The 26110-nt window shown below is 42.5% G+C and overlaps 1 protein-coding gene across 11 annotated transcripts in view; it reads left to right on the top strand.

Moving 5' to 3' along the window:
- Positions 1-26110, top strand: part of FOXP1 (forkhead box P1) — a 632958-nt gene that overhangs the window by 255825 nt on the left and 351023 nt on the right. The window contains exon 1 of one of the 11 annotated variants that reach the window (XM_032289649.1): positions 18868-23985. The exons of 9 other annotated variants lie outside the window; for them this stretch is intronic. The gene's annotated coding sequence lies outside the window, so the exon portion shown is untranslated. Of the gene's footprint in view, positions 1-18867; positions 23986-26110 lie in introns of those variants that run through there. One more of the 11 variants, XM_032289648.1, reaches the window with a different exon arrangement.

Below are 26110 nucleotides of genomic sequence, written 5' to 3'. Positions count from 1 at the left end.
CCCCTCTCCTCCCCTCCCTTTCCCTCCCCTCCTTTATCCACCCCTCTTCTTTCTGCTTTTCTTTTGAAACAGGGTCTTTCTATGTTGCCTAGGCTGGTCTCAAACTCCTAGGCTCAAGAGATCCTCACACGCAGCCTCCTGAGTAGCTGGGATTACAGGCACGAGCCACTATGTCTAACATGTTATTTTCTTTCAAATGACTGTGTCTTGTCAAATGAACACTTGCCTGTTAATAAAAGTCATTTTATTCTGATGTCAAATATTAAAGTTGTTTTTGGTGGAAGATACTGTTTTGGAACATATGTGCTGCAACTTCTTCCAGCAGTAATGTTATCAAAATTACCCTTAGGCATTCCCCTGTAACTCTTCTCAGTGCTGTACTATATAAAGTTAAGTATTAGGTCTCAAACAGTAATCAAATTCTAATAGTTGTCCTTCTCATCTCACCCACCTGCAAATGTGTTTATTACTGGCTGTTTTGTCCCAGTGCTTTGGGGGGAGATCCTATTGTTGTTTGTTTGTTTGTTTGTTTTGTTTGAGACGGAGTCTGGCTCTGTCTCCAGGCTGGAGTGCAGTGGTGCTATCTTGGCTTACTGCAACCTCTGCCTCCCTGGGTCAAGTGATTCTCTTGCCTCAGCCTCCCGAGTAGCTGGGACTACAAGTGCACACCACCACAGCCGGCTAATTTTTATATTTTTAGTAGAAACGGGGTTTCACCATGTTGGCCAGGATGGCCTCGATCCTTTGACCTGGTTATCTGCCTGCCTCAGCCTCCCACAGTGCTGGGATTATAGGTGTGAGCCACCGCTCCCGGCCTTGTTTTTGTTTTTTAACATTCTGCTCTCTGATGCCCCGGGACTAACCTATGTTGTGACATTTAATAGATCCAGACTTTGTGAAAGGCTATCTCAGTGGGTGATGGGATCATTCATTCCACCTGTGTTAGCTATTACACCCAAGTGGCTTGATCAGGTCACGATCCAGCTGGTCAAAGGGCACCAGGCCCGTGCTTAGGGCCAGGAAACCCAGTCAGTCATAGGTGGAGGATATTGAGAACCAACTGAGCCAATTTGGCCATTTCAAAACTTTCAGATTCTTTAACCAATACTGTAGTTACCTTGGTCAGCTGTAGACAGGGTTATGCATTTCTTCACTATCATGTGTCAGGTTGCATTGAAGGCAAGTCTCAGCCAAAATTCTGCCAAATGGGCAGAAATGTATCAAGAAGGAAGCCCAGAAAAGTCACACACTGTGTTCCTTTGAGGCCTGAAGTCCCTGATTGCTGCCCTCACTCACTCTAGCAGGCATCTCATATGAAAGGTGTGGTAAGGAGCAAGCAATGATATTTTAATGACAGGATCAACCCACTTTCTAGTACAAAGATGACAGGGTTCCCTCATCATACCAAATAAGATCTATGTTGGAGTGCAGTTCTTCAGCTGGGAGCCTCCTGATTTTTCAAATTCTTCTTTTTTTAATTTTTAAATTTTTATTTTTTATTTCTTTGGCAGAAATGGGGTTTTACCAAATTGGCCAAGCTGGTCTTCAACTCCTGAGCTTGGTGATCTGCCCCTCTCAGCCTTCCAAAGTGCTGAGATTACAGGTGTGAGCCATCGTGCCCAGCCTGTTTGCCAAATCCTTCTGCCTCCTTTAATGTAAACATGTTTAGACCCAGTCTTTCCAGCTTATCATGTGTCTTGAACACTTCTAATTGCACCAACAAAAAATAATTTCAGATCTCTCTAATGCTGATGAATAAACTTTCTGGTGTAGTTTTACGTGACAATATTTGAGGTGTTTGTGTGGCCTACTGTCATGTGTGGGGAGTTTGGGGAATACCCTGGGAGCACATTGCTGATTCGGAGAAATGTTGCCACATCTGGGCAATAAAATTATAGGCATATATATGCACCTTATTTTGAAAGAATGTATTATAATAAGCAAATGAGGGGTTAGATTAGAGGTACTTTGAGATTGAGATATAATGTGTCATCAGTAAACACACAGGTGTACACATATACACTTACATGTGATAGAACTGAACCACCCTTTACAGCGGGTCATTTGCTCTGCTTATAACTTTGAGAAATTGGGCCAGGCACAGTGGCTCCCGGCACTTTGGGAGGTTGAATCGGAAGGATCACTTGAGATTAGGAGTTTGAGACCAGAACTGGCCAACATAGTGAAACCCTGACTCAAAAAATACAAAAATTAGCTCGACATGGTGGTGATGCACACCTATAATCCCAGCTACTTAGGAGGCTGAGGAACAAGAATCTCTTGAATCCAGGAGGCAGAGGTTGCAGTGAGTGGAGATCATGCCACTGCACTCCAGACTGGCCACTAGAAGGAGACCGTCTCAAAAAAAAAAAAAAAAAAAAAAAAAAATCACCACACAAAACAAAACAAAACTTTAAGAAATTGATTGGTGGTCATATTTCATGATTTGTGGGTACATATTTATACACAATTCTGTTCTCTTGCAAGTGACCTTTCTGTTGCAGCCAGGAAGCCTGTTTCATTCAGTACAGTGAGTCTGCCTCATAACAACAAGGCTGTCACCTCCTCCCTCCCAGCCATTTCCCTCTTGATCTATCAAAGTCAGCCTCAAAAGATTCCCTCTACAAGCATTTCTGAAGGGATACTTTCTCTTCTCACATCTGGTTTGGTCTTTACTTGCTCTTGTTCAATATGGCTCTGTCATCTCAAACTTAGGGAGACAGCATAACATGGTGGTTAAGACCCTGGATTCTAGAATGGGCAGTGCAATTCAACTTTAAGCTTTGCTAGGTATTAGCTCTGTGACTTGGGACTAGCTACCTTGCTGGCCTTAGTTATGTCATCCGCTGAATGGAGATAAGAAGAATCTAATGCTATAACTTCTTCTAACTATTCATTTTATGGTTTGGATTACTGTCTCATTCTGCAGTAAACCAGTTCATCCGGAGTTCATCTTGACCTTTCTGTACCATAAAGTCTATCACAGCTCACCTCTCCCAGCTCTGATACCCTTTCTTTTCTTCCCTTTCACCAACTCCTGGTGGGGTTTAGGAGTTTGCTTAAAAAAAAATTTACCCAGGCCGGGCGCGGTGGCTCAAGCCTGTAATCCCAGCACTGTGGGAGGCCGAGGCGGGTGGATCACGAGGTCAAGAGATCGAGACCATCCTGGTCAACATGGTGAAACCCCGTCTCTACTAAAAATACAAAAAATTAGCTGGGCATGGTGGCGCGTGCCTGTAATCCCAGCTACTCAGGAGGTTGAGGCAGGAGAATTGCCTGAACCCAGTAGACGGAGGTTATGGTGAGCTGAGATCGCGCCATTGCACTCCAGCCTGGGTAACAAGAGCAAAACTCTGTCTCAGAAAAATAAATAAATAAATAAAATTTAGCCATCTAAGACATCCAACCAGTAAGCATGGCAAGAAAGCTGTTCTCAAGCAAATCAGTTAGATGAGAAAGATTTTATTGCATTCTGCTTATATAAACTGAAATCCTGTGCCAAAGTACCTAGCTCTAAACCGTAACTCCATCCCTCCCTCTCCCTCCCTCCCTCTCCCTCCCTCCCTTCCTTCCTTCCTTCAATTTTTTCAATACACACATCCCCTCTTGAAGAATCTATTGCAGATTTTGTGTTGAGAGGCAGCATGCCATCACAGCCACCACAAAATAAGCATGAAATCTAGGTTGCCACCAGGAGTTGTTTTTTTTTTTTTTGGCCATTATTGGGAGCTTTATTATGATTATTATCGGACTGTTATTTTTAATCTGAGCCTCTTTTACCCGTTTACCTTGAATTTTTTGCCCATCGAGTCCCCATTGGGTATGTACAGGACAACTCTTCCTAATACAGACTGCTTTTTATTAGCAGTGCCTCTGTTTGTACTGTAGCACTGATCTTAAGGTGATTTGGTGAGCAAAGATTACATTTCATAGTGCCTTTAAGAAGAGGGTAAGGGCATAGAACAGGGATGCTTGGCCTCTTCCTGCTAATGTATGCCAGATTGCTTAATATTTCATGTGAAAAAAATGGTATAATGAAAAGAGAAGTTTGGTGGTGGTTTTTCCTTGCTTGAAAGCAAGAAATAGAGTAATATACATGCCAAATAAAGTATTTTTCTATTTTGAATACACTGAGGGATAATGTAGAAGCTATCAGCAAAATGTAAATCATTACATTTTTATCACTAAGTGTTAAAGTCCACTGTATATTTGGTAAACAAAGAGTACATTCATCAGGTGTTCTCTTTTCCATTCAAATCCTACAGATGTTTCATACAAAATAATTTCATTTTGAGCCAGATATGGCAGCAGATGCCCTTTGGTCCTAGTTTCTTGGGGGGAGGAGGTGAGAAGATCGCTTTGGCCCCAGAGTTCAGAGCTGCATTGTGCTATGAGCATGCCTGTGAATAGCCACTGCACTTCAGCCTAGGCAACATAGTAAGACCCCATCTCCGAAATAATGATGATGATGATAATAATTCATTTGTAGGATATTTCTTTTTTTTTTTTTTTTTTCCGGAGACATAGTCCAGGCTGGAGTGTAGTGGTGAGATCTCGGCTAACTGCAACCTCCACCTCTCAAGTTCAAGCAATTCTCCTGCCTCAGACTCCCAAGTAGCTGGGATGACAGGTGCCTACCACCATGCCCAGCTATTTTTTTGTATTTCTTTAGTAGAGATGGGGTTTCACTGGGTTGGCCAGGCTGGTCTCAAACTCCTGATCTCATGATCTGCTCGCCTTGGCTTCCCAAAGTGCTGGAATTACAGGCGGGAGCCACTGCACCCGGCCTGCATTTGTAGGCGATTTCTTTATGGGCCTTTAGTATAAAGGCAGCTTCAAGGGCCATGCTGGTATTGTTGGTAAAACTTGCTTAGACTGAAACCAATGGGTTATCTCAGGGACTTCAGAGGACTTCTTCCTTACTTTTAATGCATGTTTTATGGTTTTTAGGGTGATAAACCATGGAAGGATGGCATACTTCAGGGCGTAGCAGAAGCTGGCAGCCTCAGACCTCTTGTATTTGGTCTGCAAAATACTTTAAAATAATTTGATTGGTTGCCAGCATTTGAATACCAAGGGATTGGCTGGGTGCAGTGGCTCACGCCTGTAATCCCAGCACTTTGGGTGGCTGAGGCATGCCAGTCACCTGAGGTCAGGAGTTTGAGACCAGCCTGGCCAACATGGGGAAACCCCATTTCTACTAAAAATACAAAAAGAGCTGGGCGGGTGGCTTATGCCTGTAATGCCAACTACTTGGGAGACTGACGTGGGAGAATCTCTTGAACCCGGGAGGTGGAGGTTACAGTGAGCTGAGATGGAGTCTGTGCACTCCAGGCTGGGCAAAAGCAAGGATCTGTCTAAAAAAAAAAAAAAAAAATTAGGGATTACACCTACAGCAACTCTGGATGACTGGCCTTTGCAATAGATGTAGAGCAGCGCGGGTTCCACATTCCTAAATGGCAGCTGGGCGGGAGCTGGGTAATGACTGGGCTGCCCCCTTAGTTGGAGCGTGGCCTCGGGTTTGCCTTGCTCCTCTGGGCTGCTTTGCTTATGAGCACGGACGGCCCTTTGTTCCAATAGACTTCAGAGTCCGAAACCCCTTACTTTAATACCGCAAAGGAAAACCAGAACCAAATTGGTATTCAGAACTAAATAACGTGTTATATGCGTCTTTCTGGCTAACTTTAAGACAAAAGCATATATATATAAATACATATCTCTAATTTTGGGAATCTGTATTTTCTGAATAATATAATCTCAGGAATATATAGTGTTTATGAATCATAAACATATAATCTTATATATTTAATGTATATTCAATTGATAGAAATTATTATAATTTATGGAATTTCTGTTCCTCAGAATCTTCAAAGTTGAAGGCCACGTGGTAGCATCTAGTTCTAATTCAGCCCTCTCCTTTTACTAAGCAGGAAATTGAAGCCCAGCAAATCCAGCGGTTTGTTCCAGGCCATGCAACTGACAACTGGTAGAGCTGAGACAGGATCCCGGTGTCCTGCTGGTGAAGCCAGGCAGATAGAGTCATTAATGTTCCGTGTGGAATAGATGGAAATGGAACAGAATGTTTAAAGTACATGTCTTTGCTATTGTTCCCATAGGCTGAAGTTTCAAAGAAATATTTACTTTGCAAAGATGGCATAAGGACTCCTGAAAACGACTCTACGTCCCAATCTAGGTCTCGGTTTTTCTGGTAGAATCAGTCTAATATTTCTTCCAGCCTGTGGGGCCTTTTTACAAGGTGCTCTGTAGAAATGTAGCAGGCAGTGCGTCTAAAACTGGACTGGTTATATACTGTTCCTCTCCTAAACCTGCTCACTTTCCTGTGTGCTTGATCTTGGTCATAACTGCCCTGGGACAGAAGTTACCATATTATATTCTTTTTTTTCCCTTCTCTTATTGCTCATATTCTTGGTTTCTAGGTCACCCTCATTCTGTCTTAGAAAAGTCTGTCAAAATCAGTCTTTCCTCTCCATCCTCCCAGTTTCTATGTTGGGAGGGTCCTCACTGTCTCTCAGTAGGGTCATGGCAGTAGATTCTTTCATGTAACTACTTGATTCTAACCTAACCTCAACCCCAGTTCTTTGTCATCTCCATTGGTTTCCAACCCTGACTACACATCAGTCACTTTAAAACATACTGAGGCTGAGGCGGGATGGATCACAAGGTCAGGAGTTCAAGACCAACCTGACCAACATGGTGAAACCCCGTCTGTACTAAAAATACAAAAATTAGCTGGGCATGGTGGTGTGCGCCTGTAGTCCCAGCTACTTAAGAGCCTGGGGCAGGAGAATCGCTTGAACCCGGGAAGCAGAGGTTGCAGTCAGCCAAAATCGCACCACTGCACTCCAGCCTGGGCTACAGAGTGAGACTCTGTCTCAAAACAAAACAAAACAAAACAAAAAGTACTGAGGTCTGGGCCCTGTGCCCAGAAAGGGATTTAATTCGGTTGGGACAAGGACTCTGACATCAGTGAGTTTAGAAGCTTTCCAGAGTTCTCATGTCCATCTCCAGAGGTAACAGCCGCTCCTGTGCTTTCGCAGCCTGATTGGTTTTCTACAAAACACATCCAGGGGTCACTCTACCACAGCTGTGTTTTCTGCAGTAAGCCTAGACTTCTAGTTTGGCTTGGGAGATCATAGTTGGATCCTAATTTCTGCAGACTACTCTGTGGCCACTGCTCCCCATATACTTACATGCTAGTCACCAAGAGTAGTCTACCCCTCCTGGAGCTCAGAATGTCCCTTGATGGGGGTGCGCCTTTGCATGTGTGCTTCGCTTCACGTGGCTCCTCTTTTGTGCCCTAGAAAAACAAAGCCTACCATCCTTGAAGGTTATTGGCTCCATGAGAAAACCTCTTCTGCTGCCAATTTGTCACCTGTCACAGTAGTTTAAAATGTACTTACACACTGTATTTATCTTGCTTCTCTAGACCCGAGCTGTCCCATAGAACTTTCTGCATTGATGAAAATGTTCTATACCTTCATTATCCAATATGATAGCTGCTAGCAACATGTGGCTTTTTTTTTTTTTTGAGATGGAGTTTTGCTCTGTCAACCAGGCTAGAGTGCAGTGGTGCGATCCTGGCTCACTAGCTCACTATATCGTCCGCCTCCCGGGTTTATGCAATTCTCCTGCTCCTGAGTAGCTGGGATTACAGGTGCCTGCCACCATGCCAAGCTAATTTTTGTATTTTTAGTAGAGACAGGATTTCACCATGTTGGCCAGGCTGGTCTCGAACTCCTGACCTCGTGATCCGCCCACCTCAGCCTCCCAAAGTGCTGGGATTACAGGCGTGAGCCATTGCACCCAGCCCACATGTGGCTTTTGACACTGGAAATGTGACTGGTGCAACTGAGGAACTGAGTTTTTAGTTGTATTCCTTTTTAATTTATTTAAACTTAAAACCCGCATATGGCTAACCACTACTCTTTTTCATAGCCTAGATCTTGACTGTGAGCTCCTTGAAGGCAAGGGCCTAGTTTTATTCATGGTTTTATTACATACAGCACAGAATGGTGTTCCCTAAAGTCTGCTAAATGACTGGATGAATGGTGTAGAAAAAATTGTTATATTTTCTAGTTTATACAGCTCTGTACACATATACAAATAAAAATCCTGCTTATGTGCATAACACATGTTCTCACCTCTGACTCTCACACAGATCTCATTGCCCCATTTTCCAGATTAAGAAAGTGCAGATCAGCAAAGTGAAGTGACTCATCCAGGTTATAATCATGACAAATAAGATTGAATTATGCCTGCCAGTCACTTTCATTACATTGTGAGCAAGAAATTTCTTCTGATATTTTTAGTTCTGGATCTCTGAAAACCTGTTCTGTGGTCTTATGTGTTGTATATAGCCCATCTGGTCATCTCACATCTCCAGAGGTTGGCTTTTATCCCCTGGTCACTTAAATGACACCATTTCTTGATTCTGGGGTTGTCACTGGCTGGTACCAGGTTTCTTGTCTTAACACCATTACCAAATCTGCCAAGGTTAGAGGTCACTGGTTTGACCCATGACAACCCTTTCTTCCACACTGTTTTGAAGGCTGACTGTAAAGTTTGATTTTGTTGAAGTGGGAAGCGTAATATTATTAAAGCTGAAGTTAAACAGACCACAGCCCAGGAAAGTCAGTGACACCAAGACTCATCTAAGACCTTAATGCAAAATCATCTCATAATCTGAAAGCATATTTTTTTTTTTGGTGCAGTCTAAATTAGGACACTGTTAGGAGGTGGGGGTAATGAGGGGTGCATAGTGAATCGCAGTTCTTATTTATAAGAAGTCAACTTGATTAAATTCTTATAGCTTCCTTGCTCATTCTATTTCCTTTGCACTGTATTATGAACAATAAGATGATTTTACTTCAAGGGAATGGAAGGGTTTTGGTTTAAATTATATCTCAGTCATTCACATAAATATCAGCTGTGATACATTTCTTACATCTTCAGAGGTATGAACAAGTACTACTGAGACTCAATCTGCTTGGCCACGTGTTGCTGAACCACTGGAGTCAGGAGAGGAACAAAGAGCTGATTTTATGAAGGAGGCAAAGCTGGAAAAATTGTGGCCATTAACATTGTTTACTGAAATTCATCAACTTTTACTTTATTCATTCAAGATTTATTAAGTGCCTTTTATGGACTGGGCATACAGCTTACTTAGCAAGAGAAAATATTGATTAAATAGACTATTATAGGCTGGGCGCTGTGACTCACTCCTGTAATCCCAATACTTTGGGAGGCCAAGGTGGGTGGATCACAAGATCAGGAGATCGAGACTAGCCTGACCAACATGATAAAACCCCATCTCTACTAAAAAAAAAAAAAAAAAAAATACCCAGGCGTGGTGGCGCACGCCTGTAATCCCAGCTACTCAGGAGGCTGAGGCAGGAGAAATGTTTGAACCTGGGAGGCAGAGGTTGAAGTGAGCTGAGATCATGCCACTGCACTCCAGCCTGGGCGGCAGAGCAAGACTGTCCCCCACCCCCCAAAAAAATAGACCATTATAATAAAATGGACTCATGCCTATATTAAGACAAGTACTGTGTACAAAGGGACTAGATAACAAGGACATTGCTCGAAAGAGAGAGTAGGGAGGGCTTCTTGGAGGAAGTGGTATTTGTGCTTCAGTTACATGCGACGTGTGGGATTTCTCTAGGTGAAAGTGGGCAGAGAAATTCACAGGTAGGCTAGATCTGTGCAATGGCTTAGAGACAAGAGCATGCAGCGTAGGTATTCGAGTGTCCGTCCGTGGTAGAATAGAGGTCCCGGAGCCGCAGAGGACCAAGCAGCAAGTGACATCCGGCAGAGCCTTTTTAGTACCTCTGGACACTTCCCCTTGACCCTCCGGGCATTAGAAAGCTAAGAAATTGTTCAGCTGGGATGGGATGTGCATGGAGAAGCATGTAATGTGAAGCTTCCACGTCAATGTTGAAATGCATCCTGATGTCAAAAATTTTCCGATGTGACTGGGGAAGCTGTCTGGGAATTGATGGAACGTTGCACATTCACAGTTTGCAAGATGAGTTTGTCTTCCTCTTAGGTAGGTTTGAGGAGAGCAAAACCAAAGGCAGGAAAGAGCCATCATGAGGGAATGGCAGGAGTCGTGGGAGGCACCCTCGTGTGAGCCAGTGAGTGTCGGTCAGGGGGAAGGAGCAAGAATGGAGTGGACATTGCCGGATGTATCAGAGGAGTCCTAGGTGCCTACAGAGCATTTGGGCTCGTCGGCTGGGCGGGTGATGCTAGCATTCACTGAGGGAAGGCCGAAGGAAGAAGAACCAGATTGGTGGAGAAGAGGCTGCTGAAGGTGGCGGATCATGGAGAGCCAACGTCACAGACTGGCTGTTTGGAGATGGGAACTGTTTGAGAACGGCTTCGGTAGCAGAGGTTTCAGTGGCACGGTGTGGGCTTCAGAATGTTTAGGAGATGAATAAGTGGAGACAGGAAGTAGAGCAGCTCTTTCCAGAAGTTTCTGAAAGGGAAGAGAAAATCGAGGGCTATGAGACTGTGAAAAGAATTTTTGTTTCATTACGGAGAAGAGATTGTCAAGTCACCCCAGAATCTTTTACTTCAGTTTTATTTAAAAATAATTTCAGAACTATGAATTCTGAATTCATAGTAGCTTAGTAGTTGGAAGCAACCTAGAGGCTTCAACTTATCATACTTCTAGGAACTTATCATAGAAGTTTCTAGAAGCAGGCAAACAAAAGCACATAGCAGACTGGATCATGTATATATGACAGGACATTTTATTTTTGTTTAGACGGAGTCTCGCTCTGTCACCCAGACTGGAGTGTGCAGTGGCATGATCTCAGCTCACTGCAATCCCCACCTCCCAGGTTCAAGTGATTCTTATGCCTCAGCCTCCCAAGTAGCTGGGACTGCAGATGTGTGCCACCATGCTGGCTAATTTTTGTATTTTTAGTAGAGATGGGGTTTCAAATCTGTATTGTCCAGGCTGGTCTCAAACTCCCAACCTTGTGATCCACCCGTCTCAGCCTCCCAAAGTGCTGGGGTTCCAGGTGAGAGCCATCGTGCCTGGCCCTGTCTGACAGAAATCTTTAAGGAGAAGACCCACAAACAACAACAAACATAACCTTTGTTGTGGTGGTATGGGGGCTTTTGGTGTAAAGAGAGTCAACCTCCCATGGCTCAAAGAGCTCTGAGGCCATTGTGGGTATAAAGTGTGCAGTGGTTATTTGAAAATGTGTGTGTTTGACAAAGATTTCTATCAAAAAAAAAAAAGTTGTGGCAGTAAAGTGGTCAAGTGGTTTTCTAGAAAACTTTAGTTAATGGCAAAATCATGACTTCCAGTACAACTGTAGGAATAGAGGCACTTTGAAATGTTTCTGCCCTCTTTGGGGTACCCTGTAATTGTATTCTGTTTATGAATGTCCTCCTCACCCCTGAATGTGTGTGTGCTTTCCTAATGGAACACATCTTTACTGTCAGTAACCATGTTAATTTATGGTGTATTTTGTATTCCAAGAAGTGAAAAATGGGGAGTTAATACACCTTCTCTTTGTTTTACTCTGAAGAGGTTTTTACTACCAGGACCTTGACATCTTCCACCTTAGTTTATCTTTAAGTTATCTTTAACTGGAACCATTTTGTCCATTAGCTGTATTCTAATCACCTCTCAGAATGGTCAGATTTACAAGCAGCACATGACAGAGAAAACATAAAAAAATCAGCCAGCTTCTCCTGACATTCAACAGCAGCCTACGTCTAAATAGTGAAAAAGTTTATTTGCTTTTTCTGAGGATGTGCTAAGTGATTTTGCAGTTAGAGTGGTACGGCCTTCTAGCACTTAGGCCTGCATTTATTAAATAAATTTGTTCTCTAACTCAAGTGTTAAGTGTGTATTATGAAACCTCAAAGCCAATTTCAGTGATTGCAATGTGCAAATATTTTTAAAATTATGTAATTAAATAGGACTTGGCCTGCAAGGTCCACCAAAGTAATTTATTAATTGAATAGTCTGATTTAATTGTATGTTATTTTCGTTTATTCAGGGAAGTGCCTGCATCTCTTGCAGAGATAGGAGCCTCTTGTGTGCCTGTCACTGGAAGCACAGAAGTCCTCTCCAAGAAATCTTTAGCACCCGATTAAATATTAACCAAGAAGAAGGGACTTGTTCCTTCTGTCCCTGAAACTCTATTTTTATGTCTCAGTCTGGTGATTTTAAAGGAAAAAGAAGCGGGGGAAAAAAACCTTGCTGGGTGGAATTATTTGTAATTCATTCTGTGTATCACTACATTATTTAAAAATGAATTCTTCTTAATTGTGCCCATGTACAGGGTTTTCTAAAGCATGCATATAAAAAGAAAAGCCCCTTTAATTCAGTGTTAGCTACATCTAACTATGGCTAAAGCCACGGCGTATCTGTTTCCTTAAAATGTCATTTTAAAGGTATTGTGGTTTTGGAGCAGCAGCTGTGACTGAAAAGTATGTAAACTAAGCTGTTCTTGCTCATATCATTTTTATATTCTTATGTCAGACCAGAAGGCTGCTTTAAATTTATTTTTCATTGTGTATTAGTTCTAGAGCCCATTTTTTTTTTTTCCTTACTTGGGAGCATATGTTCTTTGGGACGTGTTATACTCAGACACTTAAGAAAATAACAATTATGTGTGGGGAGGGAAAGATATCAAAATAGTTTCTTATTTGAGTATTGTATTTGGGGGAAGATTAATAAAAAAAAATTAACTCTCACAAAGTAGAATTTGGGGGCCTAGCATCTGTGTTTTAGGAAATGAAAGAATTCAGGCACACTGTACTAAGTCACGTGAAAGGCAGTAACTTTTAGAAGTCCAAATTGCTTTCCCAAAAGGAAAATATTTTTTGTTGCTATTAAATATAGTTTATATTGCTACTTCAGAACTTTTTTTTTTTTCCAGTGGGGCCATTTACTTGAATTCTTAGTTAATATTTCTGTATAGAAACGTCTTTGTCTTTGGAGCCCGCCTGTGCGAATTCCCATTTAATATGCGGTTGTGGATAAGTATTTATTCATTCCATGTGGTACTCCGCACCTGATCAAGTGACAGCATGGCGTCATGTCAGCCAGCAAAATGTTTGAGTGACTTTTGAGTAATGGTGGCATAGAAGGTACAGAGGGTTGAAGGAAATAATAATGGGAATTTTTTTCCTTTCCTATATATTTCAGCATGTACAATGCTTCAACTCTTTGGTGGAAATTTGGAACACAGGATAGTAAAATATTCCTTTTCCAAGAGGATAGTAAAAGTGGAGTAGAAAGTAGGAGCTATTAGAATTTCCATGGTAAATATAATTTGATTACATATGTCGGTGGGTTCCCTCTGAGCTGAGGATTTTACTTTGAGAGTTGTTTCACAATGGTGTATTTCTTTCCTGCTTTTGGAAGCAGATTTAGCCCTAAGAATTTGCCCTGGCCAGGCATGGTGGCTCATGCCTGTAATCCTAGCACTTTGGGAGGCTGAGGTGGGTGGATCATGAGGTCAAGAGATCAAGACCATCCTGGCCAACGTGGTGAAACCCCATCTCCACTAAAAAATACAAAAATTAGCTGAGCGTGGTAGTGCGTGCCTGTAGTCCCAGCTACTCGGGAGGCTGAGTCAGGAGAATCACTTGAGCCCAGGAGAAGAAGGTTGCAGTGTGCCAAGATTGCACCACTGCACCCCAGCCTGGGCAACAGAGCGAGACTCTGTCTCAAAAAATAAAAATAAAAAATAAAAAATAGAATTTGCCCAGGAAGATCCCATTGACCTGCCTCATTTGTGCAGGCCCACATCCAGATGCCCCAAGTGAAGGAAGTAATTTGGGAGTGAAGGCAGGTCTCTACTGGTTCTACTGTTGAGCCCCTGTGTCTCTTGCTGGGCCCCATGTGGGCCCCGGGTAGTGGAATCCTCTAGGGCATTAGCTGGCCCTGGTGGTCCTTGCATCCTAGCCTTGGAAAGGGACCTATCAGAGCATCTGGGGGTTATGGTCACGATAGTTCACAGGTACAGAACAGCCATGGTCATTCCGATGGCCACTAGCTATAGCTCTGGAGCAGGGCTCTGGGGAACCCTCACCAAGCCATGGAGGAGGCAGGGAAGTCCAGGGTGCTGATCAAGGGGTGTGTTCGGGTGGCTTGGGGGCAAGGGCTGTTTCCCAACCAGTACCCGAGTATTTCAGCATTTTCACACTTTGTTCAGGTGACCAGTCTGTAGCAATTGAACACCATCCCTGAGTACCCTTCCTTTTAAACCAGTGAGGAGCCTGAGTCTGGAGAGGGGAAGAAGCTTCCCAAATCCTAACTGAATTACTGGTGGGGCCCAGGAGCAGAATTGCCCTCTCTTGCCTCCTAATGAAATGTTCTCTCTACTTCACTTGGCTGCTTCTTAACAAAAGTGTGGAAATGCTTCCTTTTCCTCTTACTTCAAACCAGAGTTGAAGAACAGGCATGGCAGCTCATGCCTGTAATCCCAGCCCTTTGGGAAGCTGAGGCGGGTGGTTCATGAGGTCAGGAGTTTGAGACCAGCCTGGCCAAGATGGTGAAACCCCGTCTCTACTAAAAATACAAAAAAAAATTAGCCAGGCGTGGTGGCAGGAGCCTGTAATCCCAGCTTCTCAGGAGGCTGAGGCAGAGAATTGCTTGAACCCAGGAGGCAGAGGTTTCAGTGAGCGAGATCGTGCCACTGTACTTCAGCCTGGGTGACAGAGTGAGACTCCGTCTCAAAAACAAAACAAAACATACACAAAAAACAGAGTGGATTAAAAGAATTTTCTTAGGAACAAAACCAAAAGGCAAATACAAGATGCCTGGTGCCTGGCAGTGAAGGACTTCACAGGAGAAAGTAAAGCTTGTTCACATCCAGCTTCAGATGCAACAGGCTGGCACAGCCTGCGGGACACTCACAACTTCTTCCGTTCTCTGGCCTCTTTCCTGTTCACAGGATCCTGCTCCTAAATCTCCTGTTAACATGACTGATGTTCCCATGGGCCATATTCTCCAGCCATTGCTTTTCTCCATGAATTGGGAGTCACAGGCTTGAGTTCCTGCTTTCGTCCCCACCACCTGTGTGACCTTGGTCACACACTGAGTCCCCTCCCAGTGGGGGAGCAGCTTGCCTGGCCCTCTCAAAGGCACCTTTTAGCTCTAAAATGTTTGCGGTTCTGTCTCTCGAGATTTTCCCTATCCATGTCTTATTCCTTCCACTTAAAAGCATAGGTCACTCAACTGAGGCAATAAAAAGTCTAAATTTTGGTCAAGAAATCGTCATAGTTTATCCCAAATCTGTTCTCAGGGGACATCCTTGTTTCTTTTTATTGGCAAAACTTGGTCAGGGAATTTCTGGTTAAACGAACCTACCACTTCCAACTTTGAATCAGGTTTGTGCTTGCCATCATTATTAATAGGAGTAGTAATTTCTGTCCCTGATAAAGCACCCTGGTGTGGCTGGAAAGTGGTTCTTTGCCTTTTCCCCACCAAGTGAAGAAGGACGTGAAAGGTCTGTACGGTGTGGAAAGTGCCTTAGCAATTAAATAAAAGGCTGGTTCATATAAAGGGGCTTGTTTCTATATGGAAAATATGAGCTTTTTCTTTTTCTTTTTTTTTACATGGACCAGGTGTGGATTAGTTCACTGAACCTTTTACCCAGCATTATTCCCACTTGTAATTCTTCTGAGGCATAGTTCAGCCAAGTCAAAGAAACATGTTATTAAAGGTGAGCTGAAAGGCATTTAAAAAATAAACAAACTGTTTAAGATCCTAAATCAGTAACAGAATCTATATGCACAGACTTGAAAAGTACAGGAAAATGTGTTTCAGTGCCTTTGGGTTCCAGGCTGGATTCTCCTCCTGCCTTCTTTGAACATCTCCCCGAAGTCTTTTTTGGTAGTTGGTGGGACAAGCAGCCCCAAGGCTAACCTTGGCTTGTAGCTTTTTTGTAACTAATGACTTGCCTCCACTGAGGTAGGTGAGACCCCAGTCTTACATCTACGATTCTCCAGCTAATATTGAGGGGGAAAAATAAGTACTTTGATTTTACTTTAGTACTACGTTCTTAAGAAGTTTAAAATCTGATATATATTCTCTCTCTCTTTTTTTTTCCCCAGCCTATAGCATGGCAGACAGCCAGATTTTTTTTTTTTTTTTTTTTTTTTTTTAAAAGGAGTCTCGCTCTGCCGTCAAGCTGGAGTGCACAGGCGTGATCTCAGCTTACTGCAATCTCCAGCCCCTGGGTTCAAGCGATTCTCCTGCCTCAGCCTCCTGAGTAGCTGGGATTACAAGCCCATACCACCACATCCAGCTAATTTTTGTATTTTTAGTAGAGATGGGGTTTCAGTGTGTTGATGAGGATGGTCTCGATCTCCTGACCTCGTGATCCACGCGCCTTGGCCTCCCAAAGTGCTGGGATTACAGGTGTGAGTCACCGCACCCAGCCAGTCAGGTATTTTTAACAATTTGTAGAGATGGCAGAAATGACGTGTAGGAAGTTTTAGATTTAGAGTTATATCATCCCTGGTAATAATAACAGCGGCCATTATTTCTTTTAACATTCACTTTGTGCGAGGCACTATTAAGTACGTCTTCATGTCAGTGCATTTATTCCCCAAAAGCAAATAATGCACTGTAATGAAGTGCAGTTTATGGATAAGAACACTGAGGGACAGAGAACTTAAGTAACTTGCCTAAGCTCACAAGGTCAGTAATCTCACCAGAGCTGAGATTCGAACTTGGGCACTTGAATCTACCCTTGTAAATTCTGAACCGTTCTAGTCTAAAGTACACCATGTAATGCTATATTCTGTAATACTTAGTTTTAGGTGAGGCAGCCTGAGGATACGTTAAGAAATACAGATACTCGTTCTGTACAATCTCAGCCTTGCCTTTTAAAAATTCTTTCCTAACTTTCAAATCTAGTTTGTTTTTGTTGTTTTTACTTGATAGCCTGTTTTCAGCCAATGAATAGGTAGGTATCAATCATTTGCAGTCTGTTATACTGCTTTTTTAAAGAATGATCTTAAAGTTTCATTGTGATTGTGGAATCGTACCAAGACATTCTCTCATTTTATTTTATTTTATTTTTATTTTGTTAGTTTTGTTTTTGTTTTTGAGATGGAGCCTCACTCTGTCACCCAGGCTGGAGTTCAGTGGCGCAATCTCGGCTCACTGCAACCTCTGCCTCCCGAGTTCAAGCGAGTCTCCTGCCTCAGCCTCCCGAATAGCTGGGATTACAGGCACCTGCCACCACACTCAGCTAATTTTGTATTTTTAGTACAGATGGGGTTTCTCCATGTTGGCCAAGCTGGTCTCAAACTCCTGACCTCAGGTGATCCTCCTGCCTCGGCCTCCCAGAGTGCTGGGATTACAGGCGTGAGTCACCATACCCAGCCTATTTTAATATTTTTGAGACAGGCTTTCACTCTGTCACCCAGGCTGGAGTGCAGTGGGACAATCTCAGTTCACTGCAACCTCTGCCTCCCAGGTTCAAACAATTCTTCCACCTCAGCCTACTGAGTAGCTGGGACTACAGGCACACACCACCATGCCCAGCTAATTTTTTTGTATTTCTTGGTAAAGATAGGGTTTCACCATGTTGGCCAGGCTGGCCTCGAACTCCTGACCTAAAGTGTGATCACCCGCCTTGGTCTCCCAAACAGGCATGAGCCACTGTACCTGGCCTATTCCTCCATTTTTAAATGGTGTCTCACTTTGTTTCCAGGCCAGTGTGCCATAGCACCATAATAGCTCACTGCAGCCTTCAATTCCTGCGCTCAAGCAATCCTCCTGCCTCAGCCTCCTGAATAGCTGCCATTTCAGGTGTAAGCCACTGAGCCTAGCTTATTCTCTCATTTTTAAAGTAATTTCAAGTAGCAGAAGCAGGGAGGGAGAGAGAGGCATTTGCCTATGTTGCCTTTTCTAAAAGTGTTTCTAATGGGAACTAGAGAGGTGGTGAGCTTTGGGGTAGCCTAGCCTTGGGTCAGAGTTGATGGTAGAAGGGAGCTGGGATCTCCAGATGTCAGAGAATTTAGGAAGAGAGGCATGGGAAAGAAAATGGGATGAAAAGGTGCCAGGAAGAATTGCCTCATCATTTGACATTTTGGTGATGGCCCAAAGGTAAGTTTCTACTTTGAGACCACTCTCAGGCCCTGTGAGCACAGAGCTGCCAAGTTTCTCAGTTTAAGGACTAATAAAGTCGGGATGAGGGTAATTCTGGGAGACTGGGTAATTTTGGGGGAAGGATTTTGGAGGTCTTTCCAGCTATACTGACAGTGGATATGGGTTCATTCTTGAGTGTGAACGTGTCCATAATAAAATCTAGCTCTAGAACCATTAAAGAGCTTCTCTGTGTACACCGGAGTGCTAGCCATTTTACCAACAACAGGAGGAAACGCGTAGCTGGAATAAGATACGGGAATGTTTTTCTTCAGCTCACACACTGGTTAGCGTTATTCACTCATTCTTTATTTACTGAACGTCTACCCTGCGTGCCGCTGTTCTGTACTGGGATATAGCAAGCAAGAGGCCGGCACAGTGGCTCCTGCTAGTAACCCCAGCACTTTGGGAGGCCAAGGCAGGATGATCACTTGAGCCCAGGAATTTGACACCAGCCTGGGCAACACAGTGAGACCTTGTCCCTACAGAACAATTTAAAAACTAGCTAGGCATGGTAGCACGTGCCTCTAGACCCAGCTACTCAGGAGGCTGAGGTGGGAGGCTCGCCTGAGTCCAGTAGTTCCAGGCTGCAGTGAGTCATGATCACTGCACTGCGCTCAACTTTGGGCAACAGAGTGAGACCATGTTTTGGGAAAAAAAAAAAAAAAGGGGGGGGGCGGGGGGTGTCAAGGGGGTACAAATCAGATAAAGTCCCTGCCTTCATGGAGTATATGTTCTGATATTTTTGTCACAAACCGAAATGAATGTGACTTGCCCAGAAGAACCAAACAGAATGAGTTCAGCTGCAGTGGGAGCCGCCAAGAGCCAGATGTGGCCATGGGAGGAATATCTTTGAGAGCCTGTCATCTGGCTCCAGCTGTGTTAACCTAGGCCTGGTAGGCAGCCACGAGTTGTGTCTGCCAACTGGTGGCCAGACACTAGTGCAGGCTTAAACAATTAGCAGAATTCCTCATCCGGTGGCTGGATTCGCTGTGTGTGTCCTACAGACGATCGCTGCTGTCCAAACCAGGGGACTCTGTGGGCAGAAACGCCCCGAAGAGAACCAGAAGTTCGCCCCTTGAAAAACCAGTCAAAGCCTTTGCATCCCGGAACATGGAGAGGGATGCAGGAATAGGGGAAGGCCAGCGTCAGTAAGAAAGCAAAAGTAAACCAGACGTGGCCCTCCACCTGGCAGATCTGAATTCTGCCTCAGAACTCGTGCCTGATACAGACTGTCAGCCTCTACCATGCCCCTGCAGAAAAGCAACGAGTAGAGTTTGCCTGTGAAGAAATACTTCTTCAGTTATTATTTTTTACATTGTTGCCCCTTGGTGAGAAGCATTTAAGATGCTTTATTGGTTTTACCCAAACAGAGATTTCCAAGGAAAGTATTCATTCCCACCTTTTGGAAACAACTGGGTCCCCACAAACAGGCCATAACTTTCAAAGATCTATTATATCTGCCTTCAAAAATAAGTGTATAAGTAAATAAAATGCTTCAGCCTGCCTGCCTGTGGAAGATTTTTTATAAACTGTAGAGTTGCTGGTTTAATGGACCAGGCAGGTCCTGCTAGCACACGGGAAAATAATAGATTTTGATCGTCCATTGTCCAGCATGTTTCTAATATCACAGTAGTTGCTCAGTAAATGTTTGTAGACTGAGCTGAATAAGGAAAAATTCCAGTGAACATGCTGACTGGCGAGAATGGTAATTAAAAATTAGTGCAGTTATGTCACATCATAAGTGGGGTAAAATAACCCACCATTTAGTGTCCCCCCGCCACAAAAGTAAGAGTTCTAATTGGAATAAAATTAGGATTTTTTTTTAAATATGTCCACATCTGAAGAGTGGTTATAACAGAAAGCACAAGATGGTAGAGATGAAGGCTTTCGGGGAGACTTCTCTTGAGGCTGAACAGATATGCCCATGTGAGAACATCTTTATCGTGGTGAGGTTCTTGGTGGTTTTTCAAAGAAGTCCCACTCGGAACAGATAACAACAACAACAAAATCATTGAAGTGGGGGAAATTCAAAAGATGCTAGTTTATGTGTCAAAATCAACTTTTGCATTCTAACTGCATTGTGTAAATGTGCTGTGCAGGAAACATAAGTGAAGCCATTTGGTTTTGTGGCATTGGTGTGGGTTGGCTCAGGGGGCGGGGATAAGGTCGAGGCATTGCTATAGTATGAGGAGAGCCAGATGGTTGTATTACACATCTTTTGTGTTCTTGTTTGCTTCTTAAAGCAGTTGCAGAATTTTGCCCTTGGCGATATTTTCTTCGTGCCTGTGTGTTCTGCTATGAATTTACTTTTGTCAGAGTACTTTGAAAGAAAAGCCTTGCTCAGAAAAAAAAAAAAAAAATTTAACTTAACGTTATAAACTCGTGAAGTCAACAGTTTGTTCATAAAAATATTTTTTAAATGTTAATTATGTTAGTAAATAGTTGGGAGAATCAGCTTTTCTTTTTTCTTAGCGCAGTGATGTCGACCATATTTTATGTCAATTCAGGGAAAGAATTTTTGCAAAATTATGAATGTGCAGTTGGTGGTGGATGGATGGATGGAGATGGATGGACAAGTAGACAGATAAATGGAACAGATACATTGTTATTCCAGTAGGGATGAGGCCTATCTGATTAGAGATTTAACTTTTTCCATTACTTACAGCAAGTCCTCAGGTTGTGGTTAACCTCCTGTGTGTTATCAGCAAGCCTAACTTGGTAAGTTGAATGAGAGTGGGTTAGGGTAGGTTGGGGAGCTTTGGTTGACATTTGTGAAAATTGCTGTTACACCACCATTGAAATTTGTATTTATTCCCTACTAAAAGGAAATTCTCTTTTGCAGTCACCAGTGGGAAGGGATATTTAAGATGTTCTAATGCATGTAAGGGGTGATATTTTATCACCAAATGATTTTAATAGAGAATTGCTTTGGAGCTGTTCCCCCCCACACCCACCCCCACCACACACACACATTGTGGTAGAATGCTTCAGAATAATTTAATGTCCTTTTCACAGTTACAGTTTTTTTTTTTTTCCTTTGCTCAGATCAGAGAAGAGCAAATATGTAGGATTGTTGGGCAACGGTTTATTCTCCTGTTGTGCACAGATTTCCAGTTTGAGTTGGAACCTGCAGTCCCTGATGAGAAAATAGGAAACTTACAGTCCTAACCTTATTGAAATCTCTGCCGGGTTTAGTCACAAGTCTGAGGCGACTCCTTCCAATAATGAAGCCATTGTACGCATCATATCTGATCAGTTCTTGAAATGTTTTAGTAAGTCTATCTTACAACATTATAAGAAGATAATCAGCAGCCTTAGAAGGTCCCCATCTGGACTGTAGAGTTCTTTTACTGAAAGATGTTTTGCCTTTTTGAGATAGCTCTCGCGTTTCATCATCTGTTCCGCCGAGATGAAGTGCATATGAAAAGTCAGTGACTCTGAATCCATCTGTTGTTATTATTTTCCACTGATAATTGGCTTGAACAATGAAATGTCTGTGTCTGCAGCCTTTGAAACTGTACACCCTGTTTATTTTCTGGAGGTCTCACTGCAACTATGCCCCCCCCATCTTTCCCCCTGCGTTTTCTCTCAAGCTTACAGCAAGTGGCGCTTGTGTGAGGATGACATCTTTGACTCTGTGCATCAGTATGTGTCACTCAGCATCTAAAGCTTGCATACGGATTTTTGTCACAATCCCTGTGTCTGTGCCGTTTGCTCCTGAATCCGGCGCTCTCTCAGCGAGGAGCTTAGCTAGGCCACGATGCATGGATCCATTACCTGGATTGCTGTCTTTATTTCACTGCCCTCATTAAACTATTAATTTAGAGTACAGTATCTAACACCTATGGAATTAGATACTACCTATAATTGTATAATATATTCAGTTGCATCCAGGTTTGCGCGATACAGGGCATTAATATTGGATTCCACTAACATCACTTCCATTAGCTTACTCAACCAGTATGAGATATGGATGAGCTGGGAAGCATAACTACCCTCAAAACTGCCAAAACAGTCATTAGAAGCTCCATGGGGATGGACAGAGGCTTTCTCACCGTGATATACTGATTAAGTTTTGTTCTATGGTTTATTTGCAGCAAGGTTAGATCACTATCGTCTGTGGACGCGGGTTATCTAACACCTTATTTGGAAGGTCGTTTCAAGGCAAAAGAGTGAACAAAATCAGCATCTTTTCCGTTTCTGTGCGCACCCCTCTTAGAGAACCTGTGTTTTATTCTCTGGGTCTTTGGGTATCCTTTTAATTTTGTTTGTCTTTTCTCCCTGTTATGCCATAATATATGTTTAAAATGAGTTCAGTGTTTGTTTCTAAAAATATTTTAAAACTTTTCAGTGATGATCTTCGCCTTTTACAGCAGAATGATTTGGCCAGAAAACAGTTTTGTATTAATAAATTAAAACTGCTTTTGAAATAGAAAACTGCCCTTTTTCCCTTGGCTAGGATAAATCACAGCATTCTGGACGGCTGTGAAGGATCTGTGATATATCCTTTTTAGTCCAAATACAGTAATAATATAGACACATCCTATAGCACAGCCGTGCTGGATTTGGCCCCAGAGTATTGTATGGCATAAGTAAGTAGTAGACGAACATAATCTTATTTATGTTTCAATCGAAATCATTTAATACTGCAAAAGTTATTAAAAAATAATTAAGTTACTAAGACCAACATGTGGCTGGAACAGAGAATAAGAGGTCAGTGTGAGTTGATTCCATAAGCTAAGAAAAGGCAGTAGTGAATTCCTAGCACTGATAATGTTTTTTCTCTTGCTTAAATTCCTGGGTTGTAAGGACAAATTATGTTGAGGTATGGCATATTTTCTGCCGAAATGGAGAAAATTGTTGACTGTAATTATGTTATTTAATTGAAATTATAAGTGGTTGAGGCCACTCAGTTAAAAGCATTCCTTCTAATATAGGGGTAATGTTTTTAAATGAGTGGTCATGGATTGGTGACATTTGAAAAGCAGGCATTTGGGATATAGTTTTGGAAAACTCAAATTATTTTCCTTAAATGATTAGTGAATTAGAGAGTATAGTTAAGTAGCATTTTTTTTTTGGCTTATTCTCTTTAATTAGATATGCATGAATGTATTATGTGTGAGTATATATGCACATATATATGTATATATTTTTATATGTACACTTTATGTACATATATAAAACAGATCTTTCTGTAGGTACAGAGTCACAAGAATCAACTTATAATGTGACAAAGCAGAGAAACAAGATGTATATCTCTGACCTTAAATTGCGACTAAACAACCTGATTGTTTAAAACTCTCATTGAAGGTTAGAGATTGCAGTGGAACCCACAGTAGAACTCCAGGGATGGGTATACCACAAGTTTTTTTTGGAATAGCTGGAGATACAACAATAGCACTACCCCCTTCCACGAGTGAGTTCTTAATTACTAATGAATGCAATTCATTTTAATTGTTATTATAGCAACATAACATTTAACTGTCTCCTGTTTAGTGGTGTCCCCTGGAACAGGCAGTGTCTCCTGTCAGAGCTAGGACAGGTAGAAGGCACAGCGGGCGTCTGATTGAGCCAGTTATTCATTTGCTGAGTGTTTGTGTTTATGCAAAGGGGCCTCTTCCTGCATATTTAATCTAGAGTAAGGCAGTGGCTTTTGTTGTGTTTAGCCCACATACCTTCAGTCCTTCCTCACACTGCCGCCAGCCCGGGAGCCCTGAGAGCCAGCAGGCTTCCAAGCGCCTGTAGTTTCTCCCTTACAAACTCTCAACTTTCTTCCGTTGTGTGAAAATTGCCTCTCCCGCCCCAAAGCTTTGCCTCCTCACCATGAACGGGTAAGTGTGTGCGAAGCCAAGGCTGACACTTTTGTTTCATTTTACTAATGTTGAGAGGGTACTTTGCTGCCCTTCTGGGCGCCTCCTGAAAGCAGTCCTGGTTCCTGGGCCGTTGTCAGCTTCTGGCTGCACTGAAATAGACAAGTACAGGTGCCTCTTAGGAAATGTGGCTGAATTTTGGACTAGCAGAGAAAGGCTCGTGAGGACTAGAGGGAATTAAAAAGAAAAAAGAGAGAGAGCAGCTTTATTATTCTTTGTCCTAACAAATCCTGTTTTGTAACTATCCTGCAGATAATGCTGCCATTGTTTGCTAAAAGCCTTCAAACAGTGTGTAAGACTGAACTGTAAGAAAACAGAAACTCTGCCGCTGTATTGTCTATACCCGGGCCAGGGTCCTCCCTGAAGGTCTGCGCCGGAATAGGAAGGGTTTTCTTCTGTGGAAATCGAATCGTCTCTTCATTGATATTAATAGCACACTAGAGATGTTGGCCATGATGCTCAGAGAGGCGGTCGGGAGGGAAGGAAATCTGATCTTGCTAGGGGGAAAATGACAGCCTCTTGGCCCCACGGTGGAGGAGACATCATCCAGGCTCAGTGTGCATAATGGCATCCTGGCTTAACTGTTTGCTCTAGGAATTTTAATCTTGAGCTGTTTGTTTTACTATCTGGGGTCTTGCTATTTTTTGTTCCTGTACTGTCTTTAGAAAGCACCATATTCAGGGGCTAATCCTGTCTTTTTTTAAAGTGAATTTTTAAAAAAAGACTCGGAGAAATTCACGTAGTGTACACTCAAATCATTCTGGGGTAGGATGGGGTATTCTGCTTTCTTTTTGAGGGTAGAGTGTTAGTTCAAAAATAAGTTGCCACAATTAACAAGGGTGAACCATCCGAGGAAGATATGTCCTGTGTGAAGATATTTCAGGGTGCGGGAATTATGTCCAGCCTCTAAAAGAAGGAGTTTTCATGACCAGTTAACTGTTGCCTCTGTTTGAGTAACTCTTTTCAACAGAAGAGTGTGCTGTTCCCCCGCAGGTTGGAAACTGTGAGAATTTAAATAAAATTTCATCAACCTTATTAAAATATGTAGGGACTTGTGTCTTCTTGGGTACAAATCAGTCTAGAGACTTAGAAGCATTTATTAACAGTGAGGCTGCTGAAGGTTTTTAATAACAAAATTACAAATACTCTATCTAATTGTAAGTATATGACTTTTATACTTGGTTTTTAAGGGGAAAAATACTTTTTTTTGAGGGAAAGTAACTCCGTCAGAGCACCTTCTGTGATTAGCGCTATTGTATTCTTAAATTTTGATTGATAGAGATAATAGTTTTCACTTAAAAATACAGACAGGTACTTTAACTTTCCATGACAATAGCTATTTGCATTTCTTTTATCTTTTTGTTTAACATTTGTGGGGGTTGGGATGGATTTGATTATTAACTCTTATTGCACACCAAAGGTGAATCTAAAACAAAGGCTTTGTTAGAGCTTCAAAGGGAAAACAGCAAATATTGTTTTTAGGTTTCAACATTTAAAGGCTGTTAAAGGATACCTATAAAATATTTTCACATGACCACAGCCAGGGTTTTCCTTTTCTGTAAGGTAGGGGAGAGTCATTTTTCCAAATGAGATGGGACCATGTGGAGTTATGGGGGGGGGAGGTGCCAGCCAGAAGTAATTTCAGGGGGAAGCTTCCACTGGGGTTGCCTACACCACATGGCTTAGTATATAATATTTTCGGTTTTTGCCCTACTAGAAGGGACTCCAAAGTTAGGCAGTATGATCTGATGAGGGTCCTAGAGGATGAGGAGAAAGGAAGGAAAATGTTACTTGCAGGGGTAGGAGGGAGATTTGGAGAATGATGGATTCGAAGTCGCACATTTCTTTGATAGAGACAAGTAAAAGAAGTACAGTGTTTGTGAAGCTACAAGCCTGGAGAGCGTCCAGGTTTGCCTCTGGTCTCAGAGACCCTGACTACACAGCAGCTTCTTCCTTCCTGTTCTTTCCTTTTTCCTTCCTTTATTCTTTGACTTTCTTTTTCCCCCGTTTTTCTCTTCTTTTTCCCTCTTTCTTTCCTTTTTTCTTCATTCCCTCTCTTCCCCACCTTTTTTTTTTTTTTTTTTTT

The sequence above is a fragment of the Sapajus apella genome, unplaced genomic scaffold (assembly GCF_009761245.1).
Source record: "Sapajus apella isolate SASKATOON/1434 unplaced genomic scaffold, GSC_monkey_1.0 scaffold23, whole genome shotgun sequence".
Taxonomy (NCBI): domain Eukaryota; kingdom Metazoa; phylum Chordata; class Mammalia; order Primates; family Cebidae; genus Sapajus; species Sapajus apella.
Note: the sequence above shows the minus strand (reverse complement) of the source record. Positions and strands in the feature narration are given on the sequence as shown.